The sequence below is a fragment of the Danio rerio genome, chromosome 4 (genome assembly GCF_052040795.2).
Source record: "Danio rerio strain M-AB ecotype USA chromosome 4, GRCz13ab, whole genome shotgun sequence".
Taxonomy (NCBI): Eukaryota; Metazoa; Chordata; class Actinopteri; order Cypriniformes; family Danionidae; genus Danio; species Danio rerio.
The window spans coordinates 68384476-68393468 of NC_141024.2; the positions used below are offsets into that span (position 1 = coordinate 68384476).

Below are 8993 nucleotides of genomic sequence, written 5' to 3' on the forward strand. Positions count from 1 at the left end.
CAACATCCTTCAAAAAGCTAAAAGAGTGAGAGTAAAAGTCCTTCTACAGAAACACCATGATCTCTCGAATGCCAGAACATATGAGCGACGAGGATGGGATTCAAACCCACGCGTGCAGAGCACAATGGATTAGCAGTCTATCGCCTTAACCACTCGGGAACCTCGTCACGTACTTTTTTTCTTCTCTGGTGGAGGCCGGACTGTGGCACATAATTGTAAATGTATGTTCCTGCAACTATTTTCTGTAAGATGACTTTCAGTTTTGCCGTATGAACGACAAAAATGGGATTCGATGGACTCGGCCACCCCGCCATGTATGTACTCACTTTCATGATGGGGGCTGAACTATGGCATTTCTGTATGTATTTGCTGCTATTTTCGGTAAAGATGACGTTAAATTTTGCAACAACATCCTTCAAAACGATTAGAGCGTGCGAGTAAAACACCTTCCACGGAAGCACTGGCCTCTTTCAAACGCCAGAGCATTTGAACGACAAGGATGGGATTCGATGGACTCTTCCACCTCGTCATGTATGTACTCACTTTCATGATGGGGGCTGGACTATGGCATATATGTTTGTATTTGCAGCTATTTTCGATAAAGTTGACATAAAATTTTGCAACAACATCCTTCAAAACGCTAAAAGAGTGAGAGTAAAAGAACTTCTACAGAAACACCATGCTCTCGAATGCCAGAACAGATGAGCGACAAGGATGGGACTCGAACCCACGCGTGCAGAGCACAATGGATTAGCAGTCCATCGCATTAACCACTCGGCCACCTCGTCACATACTTTCCTTCTTCTCGGTGGAGGCCGGACTGTGGGACATATTTGTATATGTATGTTTCTGCAACTATTTTCGGTCAGATGACTTTTAGTTTTGACATATGAACGACAGATCAAATGAACGACAAAAATGGGATTCGATGGACTCTTCCACCTCATTATGTATGTACTCACTTTCATGATTGGGGCTGGAATATGACATTTCTGTATGTATTTGCTGCTATTTTCGGTAAGGATGAGGTTAAATTTTGCAACAACATCCTTCAAAACGATAAGAGCGTGCAAGTAAAACACCTTCCACGGAAGCACCGGCCTCTTTCAAACGCCAGAGCATTTGAACGACAAGGATGGGATTCGATGGACCCTTTCACCTCGTCATGTATGTACTCACTTTCATGATGGGGGCTGGACTATGGCATATATGTTTGTATTTGCAGCTATTTTCGATAAAGTTGACATAAAATTTTGCAACAACATCCTTCAAAACGCTAAAAGAGTGAGAGTAAAAGAAATTCTACAGAAACACCATGATCTCTCGAATGCCAGAACATATGAGCGACGAGGATAAGAATCGAACCCACGCGTGCAGAGCACAATGGATTAGCAGTGCATCGCCTTAACCACTCGGCCACCTCGTCATGTATTTTCCTTCTTCTCTGGTGGAGGCCGGACTGTGGCACATATTTGTAAATGTATGTTTCTGCAACTATTTTCGGTAAGATGACTTTCAGTTTTGCCGTATGAACGACAGAGCAAATAAACAACAAAAATGGGATTCGATGGACTCGGCCACCCCGCCATGTACGTACTCACTTTCCTGTTGCTATTTTCGGTCAGATGAATTTCAGTTTTGCCGTATGAACGACAACATCCTTCAAAACGATAAGAGCGTGCGAGTAAAACACCTTCCACGGAAGCACCGGCCTCTTTCAAACGCCAGAGCATTTGAACGACAAGGATGGGATTCGATGGACTCTTCCACCTCGTCATGTATGTACTCCTTTTCATGATGGGGGCTGGAATATGACATTTCTGTATGTATTTGCTGCTATTTTCGGTAAAGATGACGTTAAATTTTGCAACAACATCCTTCAAAACTATTACTACTCTAATTGTGAATCTTTATTGTTCCTGTTTCAATAGGGTGCTCTTGCTAAAAGGAGCAGTGGCAGAGAGAGACTTCCAGTGCAGACTTTGTTAAGATGCTGCAATCTAATCGTGGGAAAGACACTTGCTCCTGAGCAGATTTGAGCTTGGGGATGTGTTGCTGTCACACCAAGAAGTCTGCCGTGAGTCTCAAAGAACACATTATACTGACTAGATGCCAACTTAAATGTACTCTCTCATTTCTAGCGTCCACTGAAAACGAGCTGAACTCAAGCAGTTTGGCCGTGTTTAAAACCACATCTGGCAGCGGTGGGAATCGAACCCACGCCCCCGAAGAGACTGGAGCCTAAATCCAGCGCCTTAGACCCCTCTGCCACACTACCCTAGATGGATTTGTGCAGTGGTTCATTTTCTGCCCAATTTTACAGAAGCAGAAGAGCAGAGAGGACGCAGAGCTTCCTAGTGAAGCCCTTCAACTTTGGCCAAGGAGTCTACATTTGGATGCTAGCGGAAGCGTGCAGTATCACTTTGCAAGTCTGTTTGCTCAAGCAGAGAGGTCATTCTCAAGCATCCTAAAAGCACTGCCTGGCAGCGGTGGGATTCGAACCCACGCCCCCGAAGAAACTGGAGACTAAATCCAGCGCCTTAGATCCCTTGGCTACGCTATCTCAGATGACTCCATTCAGTGGTCCCTTTTCTCCTCAATTTTACGGAAGCAGAACAGCAGAGAGGACGCAGAGCTTCCTAGTGAAGCCCTTCAACTTTGGCCAAGGAGTCTACGTTTGGATGTGAGCGGAAGCATGCAGTATCACTTTGCAAGTCTATTTGCTTAAGCAGAGAGGTCATTCTCAAGCATCCTAAAAAGGACTGCCTGGCAGCGGTGGGATTCGAACCCACGCCACCGAAGAGACTGGAAGCTTAATCCAGCGCCTTAGACCGCTCGGCCACGCTACCTTGCCAAGTTGCTTTCCCTGAGCAGTTTTCATACCAACTTGTTTCAAGTAGCGCAACAGCGCTGGGAAATCAGTTCAATTTGGCCATGCCTTGCTGGAGCTCCTCCTCAAAGAAAGAGATCTCCTTAATACCAGCTTAGGAAGCACTCCCACCTTCCTGTCAACCACAGTTCTGTCTCTATTTGAGCACACCTCAAGGCATTTGAAGTCTACTCCAAATGGCAGCCAGCTGCGATGCATTTAAGCACCTGATTACAAGGTAACTGTTATTTCACAAAAGAGTGAAAGTTACTGATTCCATCACAGCAGACCCCACATTGTTGTTGTTATTATATTCAAATCCAGCTATAGAGTATTACTACTCTAATTGTGAATCTTTACTGTTCCTGTTTCAATAGAGTGCTCTTGCTAAAAGGAGCAGTGGCAGAGAGAGACTTCCAGTGCAGACTTTGTTAAGATGCTGCAATCTAATCGTGGGAAAGACACTTGCTCCTGAGCAGATTCGAGCTTGGGGATGTGTTGCTGTCACACCAAGAAGTCTGCCGTGAGTCTCAAAGAACACATTATACTGACTAGTTGCCAACTTAAATGTACTCTGTCATTTCCAGCGGTCACTGAGAACATGTACACACTCAAGCAGTTTGGCTGAGTTTAAAACCACATCTGGCAGCAGTGGGATTCGAACTCACGCCCCCGAAGAGACTGGAGCCTTAATCCAGCGCCTTAGACCCCTCAGCCACGCTACCCAAGATGGATTTGTTCAGTAGTCCCTTTTCTGCCCAATTTTACAGAAGCAGAAAGGACGCAGAGAATCCTAGTGAAGCCCTTCAACTTTGGCCAAGGAGTCTACATTTGGATGTGAGCGGAAGCATGCAGTATCACTTTGCAAGTCTGTTTGCTCAAGCAGAGAGGTCATTCTCAAGCATCCTAAAAGCACTGCCTGGCAGCGGTGGGATTCGAACCCACGCCCCCGAAGAGACTGGAGCCTAAATCCAGCGCCTTAGATCCCTTGGCTACTCTATCCCAGATGACTCCATGCAGTGGTCCCTTTTCTGCCCAATTTTACGGAAGCAGAGAGGACGGCGAGCTTCATAGTGAAGCCCTTCGTTTTTGGCCAAGGAGTCTACATTTGGATGTGAGCAGAAGCATGCAGTATCACTTTGCAAGTCTGTTTGCTCAAGCAGAGAGGTCATTCTCAAGCATCCTAAAAGGACTGCATGGCAGCAGTGGGATTCAAACCCACGCCACCAAAGAGACTGGAGCCTAAATCCAGCACCTTAGACTAGGCTTGGGCGGTATCCAAATTTTGATTTTGATAAAATTTTGATAAATTTTGGCTCGCAGTCAGAGAGGAGAGAGAGAGAGAGAGAGAGAGAGAAAGAGCCAAGCGACGCACAACACCCCTCTCTCTCTTACACACACACACACACATCTCTCCCGCGATTTATTCAGAAATTTACTCCCACACCGTAAGAAATCTGGCCGGCTCCCGCGAAACAGCAGCGGGAATGCAGAGAGCTGTAATCGGGCCTTAAAAATTATACCCGATAGGTCCCGAGTCCGACAGGTACATTTTGATTCACAGCTTTATTAAGCCCTAACCCGTTTACAGCCTGACATTATTCAAATGTGCTCATGCGCACAGCTCTAATGCATTTTTTTCAAGAATGAGTCATTTATATGTTTTAACATCATTTATTCGTAACAAACGTAGACTATAGGCCACTTGGAAGTTGGAACAAATAAAATAAGTCCTCTGAAACATCGTAACATCTCAGCACTCTAACACTTTGCCTTTAAATTGGCTAACACAATTAAGAAAAGAAATCTTGCTTAACAAATCAAATTAAAATAAACTCTAAATGATGACGGGTATTTTGGCAATAACGAAATTTAGTTAAAGGCTGTGCAAGAATTGTTTCTCCATTTCTCTTCACAATCTGGCATTAGGGCGGCGGTGAAGCTGAATATTAAAAGAATAATGCCACTATTAGCCTGTATACTGTCTAAATTATGATTATATAGTTTAATTAATATTCATTTATAATTTTAAACCCTGTACTCACCAAGATTAGTCTACGTGTGTTTGTGGAGGAACATTATTAAATCCACAGGCTTTAGCGCAGTCTTGCGCTCATGTGCGTCCAGCAGCTGAACATCCTTTCCTGCGGCTACAGGTTGAGATGCAGAGTTCTGATCCGGCTTATTTTGCAAGTTTTGGGTAGGATTGTTTGTTCATCTTCTACCAGTCAGGAACATCCATTTAATTTTCCATGACAGCAGTTTCAGGGTAGCGAGTGGCCTCGTCATTTTACCTGTCAGCTTGCGGTTTAGGGCTCTACCGTAATACGCGGTGTATGAGCGACCGCGAAATACCTGCGGCTGGAATAACCGCTCCTTCTGAACTAGTGACTGGCTTGACCGCCGTCAAAATTAGCTTTTTTTACTACTTCGTCATCATTTGCTTCACCTTTGCAGGGATGGATTTTAATGCAGGGATTTGGATTTTTTCGGGTCTCGCCGGGTTCGGGCAAAGATTTTCAGCTCTAATGCAGACCTCTCGTTCATATTAACCACGTCTTCCTTCTGTTCAGTCGAAACTGCCAAACTGCAGGACACTTTGGAGCGCCACTCGTCACGTCACTTCTCCCTGTCCCTCTCTCCCACTCCCTCTCCCCCCCTCCCTCTCCCTCTCTCCCCCTCCCTCTCCCTCTCCTCCACACTGTCCCGTGATGACAATCGCACATACGTTTTTGTAGGCATTAAATAAAGGATATTTAATATTTTATGACGGTATAACGGTATTGAAACTCACACTGTTGCTATTTTTAGACCCCGCGGTATACCATAATACCGTAATACCGCCCAAGCCTACCTTAAACCGCTAGGCCACACTACCTTGCCAAGCTGCTTTCCCTGAGCAGTTTTCACACCAACTTGTTTCAAGTAGCGCCACAGCGCTGGGAAATCAGTTCAATTTAGCCATGCCTTGCTGGAGCTCCTCCACAAAGAAAGAGATCTCCTTAATACCAGCTTAGGAAGCACTCCCACCTTCCTGTCAACCACAGTTCTGTCTCTATTTGAGCACACCTCAAGGCAATTGAAGTCTACTCCAAACGGCAGCTAGCTGCGATGCATTTAAGCACCTGATTACAAGGTAACTGTTATTTCACAAAAGAGTGAAAGTTACTGATTCCATCACAGCAGACCCCACATTGTTGTTGTTATTATATTCAAATCCAGTTATAGAGTATTACTACTCTAATTGTGAATCTTTACTGTTCCTGTTTCAATAGGGTGCTCTTGCGAAAAGGAGCAATGGCAGAGAGAGACTTCCAGTGCAGACTTTGTTAAGATGCTGCAATCTAATCGTGGGAAAGACACTTGCTCCTGAGCAGATTCGAGCTGGGGAATGTGTTGCTGTCACACCAACAAGTCTGCCGTGAGTTTCAAAGAACACATTATACTGACTAGTTGCCAACTTAAATGTACTTTCTTATTTCTAGCGTTCACTGAAAACATGCACACACTCAAGCAGTTTGGCCGTGTTTAAAACCACATTTGGCAGCGGTGGGATTCAAACCCACGCCCCCGAAGAGACTGGAGCCTAAATCCAGCACCTTAGATCCCTCGGCCAGGCTACCCTAGATAGATCCATGCAGTGGTCCCTTTTCTCCTCAATTTATGGAAGCAGAACAGCAGAGAGGACGCAGAGCTTCCTAGTGAAGCCCTTCAACTTTGGCCAAGGAGTCTATGTTTGGATGTGAGCGGAAGCGTGCAGTATCACTTTGCTGTTTGCTCAAGCAGAGAGGTCATTCTCAAGCATCCTAAAAGCACTGCCTGGCAGCGGTGGGATTCAAACCCACGCCCCCGAAGAGACTGGAGCCTTAATCCAGCGTCTTAGACGGCTCGGCCACGCTACCTTGCCAAGCTGCTGTCCCTGAGCAGTTTTCATACCAACTTGTTTCAAGTAGCACAACAGCGCTGGGAAATCAGTTCAATTTGGCCATGCCTTGCTGGAGCTCCTCCACAAAGAAAGAGATCTCCTTAATACCAGCTTAGGAAGCACTCCCACCTTCCTGTCAACCACAGTTCTGTCTCTATTTGAGCACCCCTTAAGGCATTTGAAGTCTACTCCAAATGGCAGCCAGCTGCGATGCATTTAAGCACCTGATTACAAGGTAACTGTTATTTCACAAAAGAGTGAAAGTTACTGATTCCATCACAGCAGACCCAACATTGTTGTTGTTATTATATTCAAATCCAGTTATAGAGTATTACTACTCTAATTGGGAATCTTTACTGTCTAGTTCACTATCTTTACACCGTAGTTCAATAGAGTGCTCTTGCTAAAAGGAGCAGTGGCAGAGAGAGACTTCCAGTGCAGACTTTGTTAAGATGCTGCAATCTAATCGTGGGAAAAGACACTTGCTCCTGAGCAGATTCGAGCTGGGGAATGTGTTGCTGTCACACCATCAAGTCTGCCGTGAGTTTTAAAGAACAAATTATACTGACTAGTTGCCAACTTAAATGTACTCTCTCATTTCCAGCGTTCACTGAGAATGCGCACACACTCAAGCAGTTTGACCGTGTTTAAAACCACAACTGGCAGTGCTGGAATTCGAACCCACGCCCCCAAAGTGATTAGAGCTTAAATCCAGCAGCTTAGACACTTCATCCACGCTAACCTGCAGGGCTCCATGCCATGGGCCCTTTTCTGCCCAATTTTACGAAAGCAGAACAGCAGTGAGGACACTACTGGCCTGTTTCCACTGAGTGGTACGGTACGGTTTGGTACGCTTTTATGGCTGTTTTTTTTTTTTTTATACGTTTATGGGTGTCAAAAAGCGTACCGAACCAAACCGTACCGTACCACTTTTTCGATACCTTTTCGAAATGGTACCAAAAGGTGGAGCTACATGTGCAGCTGAACGCTAATTGGTTACAGAGATACGTCATGAGCTTGTGGAGCTACACAGAACATAAACAAAGGAACTGCCATGTTTTTTTTTAAATACAAAGTCGAGACATTACATGAAAATACTATATGCATATAATAATGGGATGACCCGGCCTCAAACAAACCTTATCGTCGTCTCCACGAACAGACACACAGCCAAGAAGAAAAATCTGCCGTGTCCTGTTGTTGTTTTACGAGCCCGTCTAAAAGTGTGAGCGGTATTCGCTTTCTTTTTGGGTCTATATTTGATATAACGAATGTGTGTGTGATTATTGAAGTGTCCCCGTCATCTGATCCATTCAGAAAAAAAAGGACAAGCGCGAGAGTGAAGCGAGAGTGAAACGCTGAAAAAAAGAGAAGCCCGGCAAAACACAGGAGCAAAATTGTTTTAGCAACCTGAATCATGAACAAACTGCCATGATTAGATTCGCCTTTTGGATTATTATGAACTGGGAATGACAAAATGACTCTAACAGAGCTTACATGTGCTGGTAAGGATTAGAGACCCAGTTGAGAAGTTTGCGCTGACTGTGGGCTATATTGCGTGTGTTTTTGAGCCGTTGACTTGTGTTGATTGTTGATTATAAAATGCATGGCGCTGTGCGCTGCCGAGTGGCGCTTCCGGTGCGCAAACTGCTTTACGGTTTTGTTGCAGCACCAAAGTTATGCACAGAAATTCATATGCTGATTTGATCCGGTGCATACCGGTTCTAAAGATACTATGGCACCGAGTTTTGGTACCCAACCCTACATAGCGCGCACCTGCCTTGCCCAGGCTTGGGCACTTCTACCTGGGGCAGCGTTTGATGCCTCTGGACCCTGGATCCCTGCCTGCACCAGGGTCATAGCGCACACCTGCCTTGCCTGGGCTCGGGCACTCCTACCTGGGGCAGCGTTTAATGCCTCTGGACCCTGAATCCCCGCCTGCACCAGGGTCATATCGCACACCTGCCTCGCCCGGGCTCTCCTACCTGGGGGAGCGTTTAATGCCTCTGGACCCTGGATCCCCGCCTGCACCAGGGTCATAGTGTGGACCTGCCTTGCCCAGGCTCGGGCACTCCTACCTGGGGCAGTGTTTGATGCCTCTGGACCCTGGATCCCCGCCTGCACCAGGGTCATAGCGCACACCAGCCTTGCCCGGGCTTGGCTCTGGGGGCTGCTAGTCTGCCCTTAGCCCCTGGTTTG

The 8993-nt window shown here is 45.9% G+C and overlaps 1 protein-coding gene and 3 non-coding genes across 10 annotated transcripts in view; all 4 read right to left on the minus strand.

The window, feature by feature from the left end:
• The window catches only part of LOC147845236 (uncharacterized), a 934973-nt gene that overhangs the window by 686348 nt on the left and 239632 nt on the right, over positions 1–8993 (minus strand). The gene's annotated exons all lie outside the window — the stretch shown is intronic.
• trnas-gcu (transfer RNA serine (anticodon GCU)) lies at positions 707–788 on the minus strand. The gene has a single exon. It is a non-coding gene; the product is annotated as a tRNA-Ser (tRNA).
• On the minus strand, positions 2197–2278 carry trnal-uag (transfer RNA leucine (anticodon UAG)). The gene has a single exon. It is a non-coding gene; the product is annotated as a tRNA-Leu (tRNA).
• Positions 2768–2849, minus strand: trnal-aag (transfer RNA leucine (anticodon AAG)). The gene has a single exon. It is a non-coding gene; the product is annotated as a tRNA-Leu (tRNA).